General features: G+C 43.2%; 1 protein-coding gene across 4 annotated transcripts in view; it reads right to left on the bottom strand.

Moving 5' to 3' along the window:
- The window catches only part of SERTAD2 (SERTA domain containing 2), a 105,380-nt gene that overhangs the window by 39,367 nt on the left and 48,694 nt on the right, over nucleotides 1-17,319 (bottom strand). Inside the window, exon 1 of one of the 4 annotated variants that reach the window (XM_019549173.1) lies at nucleotides 16,398-16,720. The exons of the other annotated variants lie outside the window; for them this stretch is intronic. The gene's annotated coding sequence lies outside the window, so the exon portion shown is untranslated. Of the gene's footprint in view, nucleotides 1-16,397; nucleotides 16,721-17,319 lie in introns of those variants that run through there. 4 annotated transcript variants of the gene reach the window in all.

Here is a 17,319-nt window from a genome sequence, read left to right as displayed (position 1 = left end):
TCTACTGTGCAAACATGTTGATCGTTTTAAAAGGCATATGCAATCATGTATCAGCTCTCCCCTAGCAAAGCATTTAGGCTTTTGGACATAGTTATAATTTGCAGTAACCATCTTTCTGGAATAAGATACTGTATACAATTAGAAACCATTTTTCACAATTAAATATCTTAAACATTTCTCTTTCGAAATACCCAGCATGATTATACCATATTATAACCTAATCTCAACATAGATTTTATGGCAGTGTTGCAAACCCTTCCAAAAGCAGGTATAGTAACAAAGGAGATGATAGAGGAGTTGCTATGGTAGAGCAGCACTGATAGTCACTGCTGTAGGGACAGGTCCCCACTTCTACACTTTCCAAAGGGAAAAAAAAAAAAATGAACAAACAATTATCAAACAGAAAATGCACAAAAGCTTACAAACTCTGCGTTTCTGGATGAAATACTATAAGTATTTTAGTGGGTTATTTTTCTTCTGAAGTACTATATTCCAGTGATATTTCAGCCCACATGCATTGACACATACAAGGTCTAAAATGGCTGTGATTCATCTTCAGCTCTAAGTCATGCTCACAAGTGATGTGGCATGCTATATGTGCCTTCACAATGTGCGTAATTTAGCTTCATTTTCTCTGCCCCCACCTTGCATTAAGTGAAGCTCCCACAAAGCAGAGTCATCCACCTCCAACTTACCCTCCTACCTGCTTGAAGGATGCATGAAGGAAGATTTTGATGAATAAAATATGCATAATCTTTTTTACATATGATGATTATAAAGGTGCAGCGAGTTGTTAAAATGCTTTCTAACACCTTTCTGGAGCTAAAAATGCTAATGTAAATAGTCACTCCATAGTATACTATTATTACAGCCATATTGTGCTCATCTCTCTCTCACTTAACATATACAATCTGAAACATGCACTATGACCCAGACTTTACGTGAGTGTTTATATTGAAAGATTTTACTTTTTTTTTTTTTTTTTGTCACAATCGCCCTCTCCCACAACAGCCTTGCAGTGAGCACTCACTGCAGCCCTCTGCCCTAGATGGACTGTTCTAAGAACAGGAGTTTTTGCAACCCCCCTACTAGTTCAGACATAGGCTGCTTGCATCCAGATGCTGCCAGCCACTATGCATCACATATGGTGGCATTGTGATATAGATTACAGACCACTTCTGAACTACAATTCCACTCTTTTGAGGCATCAAGCCAAGCTTGAACAGAAGTAAAAGACAAGCTTTTTATTTGATAAAACTCATTATCTCACTGACATTTGAAATATACCTCAGATGCAGAAATGCATTACAACATACCTCTAGAATTACACAAGAATGGAGATGCTTAAGCACAATAATAAATGTGCGATTTAGAAACCGTTTATACCCTGTGCCAACATTTCCCATTTCTCTCATCCCTCTTGCCACCCACTTTTGAAGGGAAATAAACAACTGTTTTTCATTTATAAAAAAAGGAAGAAAAGAGGGAGAGAGAAAAAAAGAAAAGGTCAGTCATGTTCTCTGCAGCAGCAGGAGGCCCCCCGAACAGAATGAGTCACCTCACCTCCCTTAATATTGATTTAGATGGGCTGCACGATTTCCTTCCTTCCCCCAGCTGTTAGGAAACTGGGAAGAAGGGGCAATTAGCAGCAAAAAATGCATCAGAGAGAAGGTGCTTGAATGCTATGGAGCTGGGGACCATGGAGATGACTGGGCAGATCTATATTTGAAAAAACAACTGCAGCAAACTAAGATGACACAAATTAGGCCCTCCATTTACAGGGATGCTGCATGTCAGTGTCAGAGTATGCACGTGTGTACATGCACATGCGAGTATCCATGCAGGTGTCCACACCACTCACAAAACCTCACATTGCTGCTTTCCCATCCGTGATCTAAGGGGCTGCATACTAGTCAGCCAAAGAAGAGATTAGGTTCCCTACCTGCCCAGGGGCCCTCTTCCTCTCCCTGCTTACTAAGTTGTCATTCAGCTCTGCCTCCCAGTTTGTCAGCCTGCTTGCTTCCGCTGGGCACGTGATTGACAGGCATGAGTGCAATGCCTGCTGGGATGAGCAAGCTGGCCAACGTGCCAAGACCCAACACAGAAAGCTTGCAAGGCAGGCAGAGCCATCCAAGCCTGCAACACTGTGTCCCAGAAGCAGAGCCAAAATTGTGCGGCTGCTCACAGCAGCCCAGTTCAGTTCAAACCAGACAGGGAGCTGATCAGAGGAATCACAAGCCTTGCTTTCCCCCTCCACTACCTCTACCTGCTTCTGCCGAAGCCCCCAGACTGGCGAGAGTCTGACTTTTATTTTCTTCCCATGTTTCCTATTGCACCGCTTGGGACCAACAACTAGCCTGCTACTGGGCATTAACTTTCCCTTGTTCCCCCAACAAACGGCTTCTTGTCGGACTGACCCAGCATACATACCCTTCCTCACATGAAGGGCAACTTTTGCCCTGAAGTTTGTCCAAGATGTCTCACAGCTATGCAGCTGGTCCCACAAAAGATATCGCCCCCAAAAATCCTTGCCTCTCACATGTTTCCTGGACAATCACGGCTACGACAACACTCCGATGCTATAAGAAAATGCTCTTTATTTCTGATGTTCATTTGTCCTAGCTCCCTTTATCCCTCCCTTGGAAATCCTTAAAGCAAGTGGAAGAATGTCCATAGCTGCCTTGGTAGCAACCTTCAGTTGTCTTGGTTAGATACCACATGATGGTAGGTGAAAGGACGTAGCTGGAGTCTGACATGCTCTGGGCTCTGCAAATGCTGCTTAGGCCAAGGTGGCTTCAGAAAATGGCGGCAACAGGAATGGAAGAACAGCCCCCACAACAACTGGGAATAACTGCACCAGACCCTGAACAAACACAGAAGCAAACAGGCCATTTCCCAAGAGATAACAGGACATGCTAGCCTTATTTTACAGGCAGGAGAATGAAAATACAGAGGAATTAGCTGACTTGCCTTCAGCCACACAAGCCTGTAGCAGAATTGGCAGTGAAGCTCAGACTTCTCTAGTATTCCAGAGCCGCCTCATACAGTCCATCCTTCCGTGTCTATAAACCAGATTTTAAAGATGCTCAGGACAAGGATCATGTCTTTCACTTGCTTTACTCCGTGTATACACCCTGCGGGCTCTGCAAGAGCCCACATGTCCCTCCCTTGTACTGCGTGACTGTTATGTACACAGAGACTCATTGGGAGACGCTCTTAAAGTGGCCCAAAGTGTGGATAGCACCCTTAGGAACTAAACAGCATTGCTTCCTCATTATTTTAGCTCTTCCTGTATCAAGGTATGGGAGCTGTTGCTCTCTGGTATGGTAATGCATTGTGCTGTCAGCCCAGCCTAAGGAATCTTTGTTATTTAATTTACTCAAGAAGGTAAAGTGGAAGACCTCTTTGTACTGAGGCTTACAATGCGATCTGGAAAACAGCAGTTGTAATTAGATAAGATGGCAGCAAAACCCACCAGGGAAATAATGTTAATTCATGGGGATTTTCCTTCCCCTCTCTCCCCCTCCTTCCTCAAGTGTTAGAGATCAGAAAAATCAAAACAAGCCTCTGTTCAGCCTCCCTGGGTTGAGCTGACAAAGTGGGGCCGTGTTGATTAGCCCCCTATTTCTCTAATAATGGGGTTTACAGTTCTCAACTGGGCTACTCTGGAGAATGAAGGAGATGCCTCAGTGCTTAGCTAAATATGGCAGGATCATCAGTCTGTGCCCACAAGAAGTGCCCAGGCAGAGAAAAAGAATTGCTCAGTCAGTGTCGCAAGTTATCCCCAGTAGAGATAAAACAAATTCTCCCCCACGCACCCCTGCCAAACTTTGCATTATGTCTTGCCCAGGGTCTAACCAAGCTACGAGAGACTTCTCACATGACAAACCACGAAAAATCAGTTTGATCATTAGTGAGGACTAACCCCAAAGAAAGGCGCATGCAGCCTCAAACCCATTCAAACTGTTGCCACAACATTTTCAGCAAAGACTTCTGAATAGGGAATGTCATAGCTTTACTGCTAAGCAAAGCACTACGAGTATTGCACCACAATGGAGTCTATTCTTCTCTCTATGCACGTGCATATCCCATTCACATGAATGGGAGTCAAGTTTGCACAGAGGCATGGAGAAGATTGTAGCCCAGTGTTCTGCGGTCCTAAACGGTGCATGCTTCCTTCACCCGGAGTCGGCAAGGGAAGTCAAGCTCCCATCTGCTGATCTGCCACTTTCAAAATGGAGTCTAATTAGCCAACTTACTACTGGCTATTTTCAAAGATTTTTTTATTATTATTATTTTTTTGGTAATTACTCTTCATGAAATCATTTGCATCCCTACTTGATTAGGTCACAACACACTGGTGAACAAACTGATGTAAGGGAGATATCTTTACCCAGCTAAATAAAGGCACACTTTCTCAATATAGAAAGCAACTTAATTGAAGTCATGCACAGAAACTAAGTGGTACTTATCCAAGCAATCAAGATACAGAAGTGTAACATTCACAAATAATGTTAGCGCCTGTAAGAGAAACTACATACCATCTCCTTGTACATTAATTAAAAAAAACCCAAAACTTGTGCATTTGGTTAATCTTGCTTTCTAGCTGAGCAAATTGGAATGACTCCTAAAGAGTTACAGCAGTTACATAACAGCTCTATATTGCAGGCAGAGAGGTAGTCCATCTGTGGAACAGAAATAAATGTAAAGGGAATATGGAATAAACAAACAAAAAGAAAACCCCCCCCCCAAAAAATAAGAAAGCAGCAGAGCCCCTCCTCCCTGTTTCAAGTGAAGCCTATTTGTTACAATCATCAGAAATGTACAAAAGAATTGTATTTGAATTGTTCGAATAAAAAATATTGGATTTACCCAAAGAACCTTGTCTGCCTATGTCCTTAGACCAACACGGCTACAACCTACACCCCTAAAAATTATTTTTACACCCAGGGCCAAACATGGCAGCATCCAGGGTGATGTAGTGCTGAGCCCTCTATAGGCTTCTGAATACGGGAGCATCGCATAGACTGTTAGGCTGCAATCCGTTAGCATTTTTAATAACTAATCCCTTGTGGTGAAAGTTATCTACTTCTTTAAATAAAAAAAGAAAAGAAAAAGAATAAGCACTTGTGACTACCTGATTTGTAAAAGGCTCTTGTCACATCTTATATTTAAAGAGATTTTCTTTACAAGATTAGGGCTGTAGTGTGTAAACACTTGTGCACATGCTTAACACGAGCAGGTGAGTAGTTCAGTTGAAGCAGAACTGGGGGGCAATGTCTTCTGAACTGTAACAAGAAATATTATAAGATTACAAGGAAAAAACAGAGGGTGCAGAGGTACAGACTGACTCGACACAGAATCCACCACCCCACAGAAAATGGTTTACAATTTAAATATATGTGACAAGGACCTGGCTGGATTTTACCCCATTAACAGCTTTATACCATGTTGGTTTTAAAGTCTAGAAATGACTGGGTGTCATTTAATCTCCTAGATTAAATCACTTAGCGAATATTGTATTGTTTCACTGTTCTTGCTGTCATTCGGAGGCCTCCCCGGAGTTCTTCTGCTGGCTAGCTCACAAGCTAATGAAACCTAGCACAGGAGCAGCTGCCTGAATCTATGTCAGACTGCATCTGGCACCCATCTATCTTCCAGCCATCTAAATTCACCTCTGAAATCATACAAAAGCAGCCGCAGAGCTCCCTGCAGCCACTCCAACACACCAGTCTTTGTCTCATCAAGCCTGTTAAGCAATTTAAAGCAATTTATTTTTTAATTTGCCTCGTATTTTACAGTGGCAGCTTTTCAAAGGAAGGGGAGAAGTTAAAAAAAAAAAAGGGGGGGGGGGAGGAAGGAAGAGGGAGCAGGAGAAAATAAAGCCTTTTTTTCCAAAGTCCTGTCAAGCTCTGGTAGACTATCATTAAACCAGTTTTGGCTGAAACTGTATGTTTAGGGGTTTTCCAATGGAGACACTCTGGTGCCTGTAACACTCAGACAGGGAGGGGAGACTGCCATACAATTCTTGAATTGTTGTCACGGCTGTTAAATATGCTGTAGTACAAATACCCACTAGGGTTGAAGGTTTTCAGTGTATTGGCTCTGGAGAGTTATCCAAAATACTGGTATTAAGTAGCAGGTAATTTACAGTTATACAAACACTGAATAGAAGATTAAGTTGTAAAAGCATAATTAAGCCCTCCCCCCCAATTTTTTGGCATTAACATTTTGTAAATTTAAAAATAGGTGGCATATCTGTAGTGTGAAGCTGACAGAATGTCCTTTAATGTTTGGGAGGATACTTTCTGTCCAGAGAGCACACAGATACACCGCCTTCAGGGCGTAAGGCTTGTAAGGCTGAAGGAAGGTTGTGTGAAATGGTGCCATAATAAAGCCACAAGTTGCTAACTAAAACAGAGTAATGAGTAAAAATGAAACTTGTTTTTTCTCCCCGGAACAGGGTATATTTCTCAGCTGCTGTTCAAGACAAAATTGACTTTACTGCTTACAAGAGTAGCAGACAAGTCAGGTACAGCGGCAGTACAAGTGTCATCACAAAGCCCAAGTTACAGCACATCTACAAAAAGCACAAGGCTAGTACAGTGATTCTCAACCAGGGGGTCATGGTACCCTGGGATGCCTCGAGATGCTTTCAGGTGTGCCACAGGATACCACGTAATGTTAGCACTGTTAGGTGTGCAAACATGCTTCACTAGATGAACCCAATAATTAAAAAAAAAGAATCCACAGGGTTAAAAAAAAACTCTGACCTGTTGTAATCTTTCTGAGTTGCTTGCAATAGAAAAAATGCTATAGTATTTTTCCATAATCAACAAAATAAGTGAAAAACAAGGACCTAGCATTTTCTGAGGGCTGTAACCCAAAAAGTCTGAGAACCAGTGGGCCAGCAGTCTGAACACAGACTTGGGGGCGAGGAACTCACTAAATTGTAATCCTGGCTTTGGTGTCATCTTCCATGCTGAGAACCACTTTTTTTTGGGAGGGGGGGCGGGTGTGGGGGGGGAGAAAGCAGGCATTGGTTTTCAGAGATATACATTGGCATTGAGGAAGGCTGAAAAAGCATTCAGAAAACTTGTAGATATACAGAGATAACTGCTGCATGTGCAATAGTGTCACCCAGCTGAACTGTCCTTTCCTTTCTGAGGCTACTTGTAGGTCAGACTGTCATTATATTACTGGGCAACAGTGGATGAAACCAAGTTTTTATGGAGTTGTAGGCTGAATGTGATAAGTTGTAGGCTGTGAAATGAACAGGAGAGGAACTGGGTAAATTGAAACTCATCTTTCTATCCAGATGTTTTATACTGTGCCTACTTGTGGCACATCTAAACTGCATCCTGGGCACAGTCCCTCACCCCGCTTTTTATGCCCCTCTCCTGCTTGCTTCTCAAGCAAAGTGTCCATGTAAGGATTTACACTAGTGGTACAACTGGCTAAAAAATGTGGTACTTTGTTTCGTAGCCTCCCTCCTCCTCCATCTGCAAAACCAGGATATATTCTTACTCACTACACAAGAGCACATGGATTAAGGCTTGTGAGGCACTTTGAAGATGAAAAATGCTGTTTCAGGGCAAAATATTATTAATGTGGTCTCCCTGCTATGCAAGCCGACAGCACCTCAGCTGAGTCTCACAATAAGTTTGCCAACTGTGATGGTGGCCTTTAGTGGTGTGGACAGCTGTCCATTTGGAAAAGACTTGAGACCAACAACTCATTTTATGCACATCAGTGAGCTGACCCGGGGCTGCATCTGAACCAGCAAGCCTAGGGATGGCCAACCTCCGGATGCTATTATCAATCATCTGAGCCATCCATTGGAAAAATACATGCACCAGTGGAGCTATATGATACTTAAATTTTTTACAGGGTTTTCTCCTCTCCCCCATTTCTGCATGCATTTACAGCAGGCACTGTGACAAGCAGCAGTCTCACACGCTGCTGCTCCACTAAGAACCTGCAGAACATTTCAGTCCTCCACTGCGTGTCACAGAAACAAATAAACAACTGGTATAGAAGTGACAATGCTTGTTCCCAAATCCATTTGCTCTAGACAACAGCATTAATTTGGTATCTATCTGAGCAAGGTTAATTTTATGTTGCCTCAATCTCTCAGGGATTTCCTCCCCACTCTTGTTTTCTTTAATTTAGCTAGACGTAATTCAGATGACAACCCCAAGTCTCCACCCCAAAGAATGTACAATCTAGAAATATTACATACTAACAAAGGGCGGAGTACTGAATGGGTAACAAGAAACAAAGTCACATTAATTACAACATTTTAATAGAGAGGCGAGGATTGATTTGGGTGATATTTTTTATTGGATCATGTGCATAGTTTAGATAGAGTTAAGACAAGCTTTCAAATGCAACACCTAAAGACAAATGAATGTCTTGCATTTGACAGCTTGTCTTAACTGTACCCCAACTATGCACTTGGTCCAATAAAAGATATTACCCAAAGAAGTCCTTGCTCCTTGCATATAATTTCTCAGCTGTCACAGCTACAACATAATTCTAATGCTACCAACATTTTAATAGGCCTTGTAGAAAAATATATATTCAGGAGGGAATAAAAGACCATGCTGAAAGCACAGCATACTCAAGGAGTGTCTACACATGCATTAATGTGCTTTAGTTAATGCACATTAAATATAGTAATTCTGGGTGTTTATACATATGTTTGTGCCACAGCACCAGGTGCTTTTAAGAGCACCCAGCGCTGCATCACATGCATTTGTATAAATGATGAAATGCACATCAGCACTGAGAAAAATGGCAGCAGTGCACTTTTCACCCAAAAAAGGTGTTTTAGTTCAAAAGCGCACCATCGTCATTTTCTCAGCACTGATGCACATTTTGCAGTTTATACAAATGCATATGATGCAGCGCTGGAGAATCAACTTGCATGCGGAACAGACTCGATTAATCGAGTCTGCTCCAATGCACTGGATTTCTGGTATGTCAGAGCAGACAAATGTATGTGTATAAATACCCGCTGTTGTGAACTGAGCATTAGCTTGGCTTAATGCACAATAAACTAAAAAACATGCTTTTCAAGTGTCACTCAGTGCGCGTTAGCTTATTCTAACGTGCATTAAATAAAAAGCACTTTTTTAGTGATGCTTTAATGCAAATTTAAATAGACTAACACACATTAAAGTGCACGTGTAGATGTGCCTTCAGGCTCAGGAGTGGGGGGACGGGGAGGAACCAAGCATAATAAGGGACTCAGCTGAAAGTGATCCTGTGATGCAAGTGAAGGAAACAAAAACATGGTTTCCTTTTGCTCCACCCATGCTACACAAGAGTGGAACAGGAATCAAAAGTTAAATTGGATAGACCTTCAAGATAAAATAAACGGGTCTTCAATTTAATACTAGTGCACAAGCTTCCCTTGCAATATAAATATGCCACAACCAAAGCAAAGAAAAAGTCTCAAGTTAGTTTATGCAGATGAAATCCAAAATCAAGGATGCATAGCCAGTTCATCCTGGGAACTCCATCTGGGATGATTATCTGACATTATGACAGGGACAAGGGTAGCCCCCTTACGCATAACAAATGTTCCATTCCAATTTGAATGGATGCTAAAAGTGGAATGTGCCACACAAGCCTGGTGCATTTGTATAGTTGCCTTTGCTCCCAGGCCCACCCAGACTGTGGTTTCATAACCAGCCTGTGAAGTCAGTGGTGTAAGGGTTAATGCCACAAGTTGGGGCTTTTCTTCCATCAGTGCAAGTGCCTTCTGAAAAGTCAATTTTTTTTCTAAAATATATTTTCCCCAACTGGCCATTATTTGGTGAAGCTATGATCAGCACTGCTATGAGCTATCCCAGGGCATATTATTAACTCAACAGACATGATCCTGGAACCCCATGTAAACAACAAATTTACGGCATGTGCGGCTTGATTTCTTTGACAGGTAGCATATTTGTTTAAATAGCCCTCTCTCTCTCTCTCTCTCACTCCTACCCCCTCCCACTCCAAACATCTGATGGGCACAACAAAATTAGTTTCCTGGCAAATGCAAGGTGGGAAAATTTGACAGATAATTTTCAGCATCTTTTATGGGATTTTCTTTGGCATGGATCAAAGCATCCTTCATTCCCCTGCTGTTTGTTGCCAATTTTGCACAGCTTCTTAGAGCGACTCTTGTTGCCAGAGGTAGGGAGCCAGGCAATAGTCATGTCTGTAGAGTGTTTAAGTTACACCCGCATGTGTGAGGCCAGACTTCTGTCCAAAGCCAGGATCTCATATCCAACTAGGCATCTCCATAACAGTGCTAGAGTGTTGTGGGACACAACCACTGTCAAAGGTTGTCACATGAAGGGACGCAACAACTAGGCAGCAGAAGAAGTCTGTCTTGGTCCCACTGCATCTTCATGGGCAAGAAGGGCAGGAGTTGAGACAGAAGATCTAAACTGGCCTCCCGACTGCTCAGCCCACTGCTCTGTAGCTTCTACATGGGGAATCTGCAGGGTGTTATCCTCACCACCCAGTAAATGGCCTATCCCAATCTGCTCATCTGCCCAGGGAAACCCTAGAGCAGCAGTTCCCAATCTGGTATGTGTACCACCAGCGGTACGTAGACAACCTCTCAGTGGTATGCATTACTAGACTTATTATAAATTACTTTATAGGACAAAAATTTGCTGGTGGTGCTTAAGGTTGTCTCATTTTAAACTGGTGATGTGCAATCTGTCAGAGTTTGGGCACTGCTGCCCTAGAGCTGTAACCTGCACCATGTGGTAAGTGTGTGCTACATTGTAGGGGCCAGAATACCCATCTCTTCCTTGCCTCCTCTGCACAGAGGAACTGTACCGGTTCTGTGTCTAAGAGGCTGCTGAAGAAATGGGTGCTGTGTCCCTCAAGGAAGAATTTCATAGTTTCATAGCTGGTAGGGTCGGAAGAGACCTGAGCAGATCATCTAGTCCGACCCCCTGCCATGGCAGGACAGAGTACTGGGGTCAAACGACCCCAGCAAGGTGTTCATCAAGCCTCCTCTTAAAGACCCCCAGGGTAGGAGCCAGCACCACTTCGCTTGGAAATTAGATCCAGAATTTGAGGGCGCTGGTGTTCAAAGGGAAAGCATTTTTTAAGAGAAAAGCCAGAAGGCTTTTGAACTGGATGGAACTGTTCCCTTATCGGGTGTTTGTTAGGTAAGCTTTCCTGTAGCAGAATAGTTCTCAACCAGGGCAGCCAACAACTCTCTTATCTAGTTATCTATAAATCAGGGTTGCAGAGAAGGGGAATGTGGTCCCATAGCGGTATGTTTCAGGTCAAGAGATTGCTAAAACAAGCCACGCAGGCAAACAGCTAAGAGACCCCAACAACAGTGGAAAGGGCCTCCTCCGCAGTGTTAACATGCAGAAACAAACTCTAATGCAGCAACAGACTGACTTGAGTTTATTTATGCAGGGGGGAAGACATGCAATCAGCAGGCACTTTTCAGACAAATAGTAGGCCAAAGTTTCTGTGGCAGAGAGTTTATAATCTAGAGAGAGAGAGATACTGTACAAGAGTATTCTCCCGCGTTTGTGTTTGATTGATTATTTGAGTTTATTTTAACACCTCACTGAGGGGAGTACAAGAATTTTACAGGCCTCCTACTACAAAGGAAATATCCAACTTTAACCCAGATCAAAGACTCTGGACTCTGAGGTCACGTGGAAGAAGGTGCAGAGCAGAGAGAGGTGCATTGTGCACACCAAGAGAAGCAAGCAGAAGGAGGAAGCAAACTATTGAGAACTGAGGTAGGCAGGGGCTAAGCAGGGCAGGGGCTTGAAGGCCAGAGCATGCAGCTCAAGGCTGCATGTAAGGGGAGGTAAAGCCAGTGAAAGGATTTGAAGAGGGGCTAGACATGATTAGAGCATCAGGAAACAAGAGATGATTTTTGCAGCAGTGCTGTGGATGGATTAAAAAGGGGCCGAGGTGAGAGAGTCTGAGAGGCCAGAGATGGGGGAGGTTGTACTAGTGGAAGCAAGAGATGATCAAGTTTGGACGTGAAGTTTAGCAGAGGGAATAGAAAGGAATGAAGGGAGTTTGGAAACTGTAGAGAAACTGCATCAGGATTTAGCAACAACGCTATTGTAGAGGGGAGGGCAAAGGGGGGAGGAGAGAGGGGAGTCAAAGTTGCAAGCCATGTTTCATGGCATTATTTCAACTAAGAAACACTGACTCAAATGTGTGCAAACAATGGACTATTCATTAGAGGGCTTTGTTCCCTGCAACCCAGTGAACTATTGTCTAGAGATTTAAATTATATATCTATATGTGTGTGTCTGTGTGTGTACGTATGTATGCATACACACACATACGCATTAAATTCCAGAGAGTTAAACCCCAGATAAATCTCAGCAGTTTGTTTCAGAACTACTGCCCCCAGACCAAGTCCAGGCACTGTGTGTTCTTTACAATTTCCTGATGAGCAGAGACTAATAATGGCTGTTTGTGACAGTAAGACTGTGACCGCAGTGCTGTTGTTTTAAAGGTGTCTTAAGTAAACAATGTTCTGGAAGCCATCTCAGGATAATGCACAAAATTATTTTTGAATTCTAAAAAAAAAAACAACACAGTTCTGCCATAGAAAAAGTGACTATGGAAGAATGGCACCTTCTTACTCAACAGATGGGTCTGCTGCATGTGTCATATCTGATCACTTCAACAATGGTAGGCTTTTTGCTATCGCTGCCCAGCCAAGACAGCTATAGGAAAATAAGCTGGACTCTATAATGAATATACATCATCAACAGACTTTACCAACTCAAGTGCTTTTATCTTGTCTTTATTATATACCCCAACAGAAACAAGACACAATGGAGGACCGATTTGGCAAGAGACTGAGCTTACTATGGCTTTCAGAGCCTATGGTGAAAGTGTAAGGGCTGGCAGTTTGAAATCACTACTGCCACTTGGCAGAATAGTGGTTCTCTAAATCAGGGTGGCCAAAGAATGGCCTGGCAGGCTGGATTATCTGGCCCACGGGGCCCCTAAAAGTTTAGGAAATATTTATCTACCCCTGACTGCCTATCATGCAGCCCTTGATGGCTTGCCAACACTCAGTAAGCAGCCCTCCGCCCAAAATAATTGCCTGCCCCTGCTCTAAATGCTTAGGGTAGGGCTATTTTCTTGTAAACTGAGCACACCTGGATACTGAAATAAGAGAGAAATAAACCATGAACCTCACAATACCAGCTCCATTCACTAGTCTGGGACCAAACTATCTTTTAGTTATTGCCCCAGACTCTTGCACAGCAGCTCTGCCTAGAAAAAGAGCAAAAGATGTGGGGTGGAGGGCTAAATAATATTGTTTTATGGCCCTAAAGAAATGCATACAGCTGTTTAACTGCAGTTTTTGTAATATACAGGTAGTTTGGGATTCTGTTTTGTCCTGTGGTGAATTATAACTTACCCTTCAAGTATATCTGCTAGCAGAAGTGAGGAGGAGAAAGTTGTCCTTGCCACCTCTTCACCCAATAGATAAGCACTTGCCTACGAAGCAGGAGCCCTAAGATCTAAAACCCTTCCTGACCCAGAGGAGGTTTGAACATGTATCATCATTTCCTAGAAAGGGGCTGTAACCACCAAGGCAATGGGCTAGACAGTGCCCAGTTCCTGCACCAGTCCTACTTGCAAAACTGGCCCATGCATCTCTCACTCTGTCTTGGCTGTCTGGGGGACCTACTTCAAGAGGAGGGCTGCAGCACTTGGCAAGGAAACAGGCATTACAGATTCTCACCCTTTGGGTGGGGTAGAGCTAGAACCTGGGTCTCCTGCCCCTGGGCAAGTGCCCTAACCACTCAGCTGTTGGGTAAGTGGTGGGAAGGCCTTACTCCTTCTCACTACTAACTGCTCCAGATTTTTCTGCAACTAAAATGTTAGAACCTACACATGTTTTGCCATGCAGATACCTAGCCACTATGCAGCCCTAGCAAGCATGCTCAGTGAGCACATGCCGGCTCATACACAGAACTGAATCCCAAACTTTGCGGAAGTGCCAAAAACTGCAGCTATGTAACTGCTTGTGTGCCATCCAGGCACAACGGGAAACACAATGTAGCCCATGTATCCTAGACACAGTTCTTCCCCCAATAGTCCAGTGTATAAGGGTCATGGTTTCACGTCTTCTAGACCCCAGGATCATATGGGATTGGGGAGACACATCATCTACAGAACAAAAAGGGCTGCAGTGGAATAGGGATGTGGATAAAGTGGGAAGACCATTTGTGCTTCCCTTCATTGTACAGACCCATCACAGTCTGGCTTTCCTGCATCAGTCATAGATGGGCCAAGAGGGACCATAATGGTCATTTAATAGGACATCCTGAATGTCATATGCCTGTAAGTTCTGTTTCACTGAAGCATAACTCTTAGTAAGAGACCCATCCTCAACATATTCTTTACTAAAGATTATTCTCGGCCAGGCTATAATGGAAGTTTCCCAATAAGAGATTCTCTCATGGGCTTTCTGGTATTTCCTGGATTTCACTCAGACCACAGGTCCCACAAGAGGAGCCCCTCTACTTGGTATTTAATCACCATTGCTGCCACTAGGAATTAGGGATTACAGATATGCATAAAGATAAACACACTCTTAGGCAAGTTTATCAAACTTCTCCAAACTTTAATCCATTCCACTAAAGACTAAAGGTAGTTGAGAGGTCCAATCTGTTTCTGCTTCAATCCAGATACAGATACAAATCTATCCAATTAGTCCTGGAGGGCAGAATGCCACCTCACCCTTGATTTTTCTTCTGGGGAGTGCTGTATGCTTCATTCAGCCCTTGACCACACTAGCAGCCAGGGTCCCTCAGAAAAACAGAAGCAGCACAAGTACATCTTCATTTTTTGTGAAATAATATAGTTTGTGCATACTACATATTGCACATCCAGTACGTACATAAAACAGGTCTCTGTTACTCAAAAGAGAAGTAAAGGCTGATGAGGTAAGAGCCAAAAAAACCTGTCCTAGTCATCAAGGTTACATTTTTATACACATTATGCGTGTTTATTTCATATTCAAGGTTAATGTGGTTTACAAAGTATCTCAATACACAGGTCAGGCATGGTGAACCACGGTAGCGTAGGGACATGCTAATGACTGCCACATAAAAAGGTGTGCAACTAAGCACCAACAGAGCGTGACATTAAAACATGCAGTTTTAGATCTGAAACCCCCCTGGGTATCTTGGGTACCTAGCCATGCACAAGGTTGGTCTTTGAGGTACTAGGCCATGAGTCTCATGGCTTTTGGGGCTCTAAATATTTTACATTAATCTGAACTTTCATTTAAAAAAAAAAAAACAACCAAAATGTCCCGACATCTTTTCTTGTGAAAACAACCAAACTCCTTTCCTCCTTCCCAAGTCATTGAGGGTCTTGACCCCAAGGCTAAGGGTCAGTTAACAGTTAGTTAATGAACTTGGGTCCCAGAACCCTTCCAGAAAATCTTCACTGGGTTCCCATAATACATCTAGCAGCAAATTCAGTTGTGCAGAGAATGCCCACTTGCAGAAATAAATGTAGGCTGTACACAATACACATAGATAAGTAGCTAGACTTTACCAGTCTGCTCTTATCAAAGCTGTCATGGCTGTATTACATATTTTTTTCCCTTCGCCCACCTATACACAGAAAGAGGACTTTGCCATCATCTCCCTCAAAGCAAGGTACAGAGGGAAAAGATTCAGGTCTGTAGAGAGCTCTGCATTCCCTACAAGAACACTGCAATCCAGGGAAAGCTACTGCCCTTTCTAGTCTTTCAATACTGCCAAAAATGCAGAGGAAAGGGAGGGTTGCAAAGAGCCAGACTGTGGAGGAAAGACCAAAAGGAGGCAAAAGAGATGAAAATGAAGGTAAGGTAAACCTACCAGGTGAAGGGTTTGAAAAGAGATGAGAGTAGAGTGAAAGAGAAAACATGGTGAAGTTAAGAATAAGAGAAAAGGTTCGATAGAAAAAGAAAAGAAGAACAAAAAGGAAATAAAGTTTAGCTAGACAAAAAAAAGAAAAGAAAATACACCCCTGTTCAGAGAAGAGGAAGAGGAGAGTAGGAGGCAGAATCAGATATTTTTGCCTTCTCTTACACAGGTGCACTCCCATTCAAGTTCGTGGCTACAACATGACAAATACAGGGCCCAAAATGAGAGCTTCAGCAGATACATTCAGATCAAGATTGGTGGCCCTCTCCCTCCAAAACAGATATTTTAACAATGCCCCTGAGAAACCATCCAGCACTATGAAGGGCATGCAACATAGCTGGCTGATTTAAAAAAAAAAAAAAAAAAAAAAAAGGAATAGTATTACAGACCAACTGACTTGCTTCAAACTACACACATTACCAGGTCAAAATATTTCAACTGACCATTTTTACTCACCGAACGTACTCTTATTGGTAGTCTGGATGCTGCAGAAGCATCGACTCCAGAAAGCATTGCGCTGCCCGTGTAAATGAAAAAAAAAAGCTGCCCCCCCGCACGCACACACACTCACACGCTGCCATTGTGCTGGGCCTCAAAACTCCATGGAAGTCTGGTGTGAACTTCCAGCTCAGGTCCCAGGCTTCCCAAGGGCAGACTTAGAGGAAAGATGCGCTATTTTCCTTTCATCATTTGTATGTGGGCTCTGGGGCTGACAAAAATGGCTGTGTAGCTGTACTGCGTGCAGATGAAGCTGCAAGCAAATGTCTTCACTCTTTCTGTTGTAATATGATACCTGGCCTCAGTGATCGCTCCAGCTCTTGAATTAGGAATGGAAAATGTGAGAGCTTCTCTTTTACAGAAAAGGTCTAGGGATGAAAAAAAAAAAAAAAGTATCTGGGCTACTTTCTTATGATATTTGTTTTACAGTGGACTTTAACCCCTGACAGAAGTGGTGTGTGTATACACACAGCTCTATGGTGCAGAGAGGTTGCCCAGTGCTCTCTCCTACCAGTTTCATAGTTTCTAGGGTCAGAAGGGGCCTGAGCAGATCATCAAGTTCGACCCCCTGCCATGGCAGGAAAGAGTACTGGGGTCAAATGACCCCAGCAAGACATTCATCTAGCCTCCTTTTAAAGACCTCCAGGGTAGGAGCCAGCACCACTTCTCTTGGAACTTGATTCCAGATCCTAGCCGCCCTGACCGTGAAGTAGCGCCTCCTGATCTGAATTACCCTCTGCCAGCTTGTGACCGTTATTTCCTGACACTCCTGGCAGTGCTTGGGGGAACAGGGACTCCCCCAATGCCTGCTGGTCCCCTCTGACTAGTTTGTAACAGGTCACTAGGTCCCCCCTCAGCCTTCTCTTGTGGAGGCTGAACA

The sequence above is a fragment of the Crocodylus porosus genome, unplaced genomic scaffold (assembly GCF_001723895.1).
Source record: "Crocodylus porosus isolate Cpor-Errol unplaced genomic scaffold, CroPor_comp1, whole genome shotgun sequence".
Lineage (NCBI taxonomy): Eukaryota > Metazoa > Chordata > Crocodylia > Crocodylidae > Crocodylus > Crocodylus porosus.
This window is presented reverse-complemented; position numbering and strand designations above follow the sequence as displayed.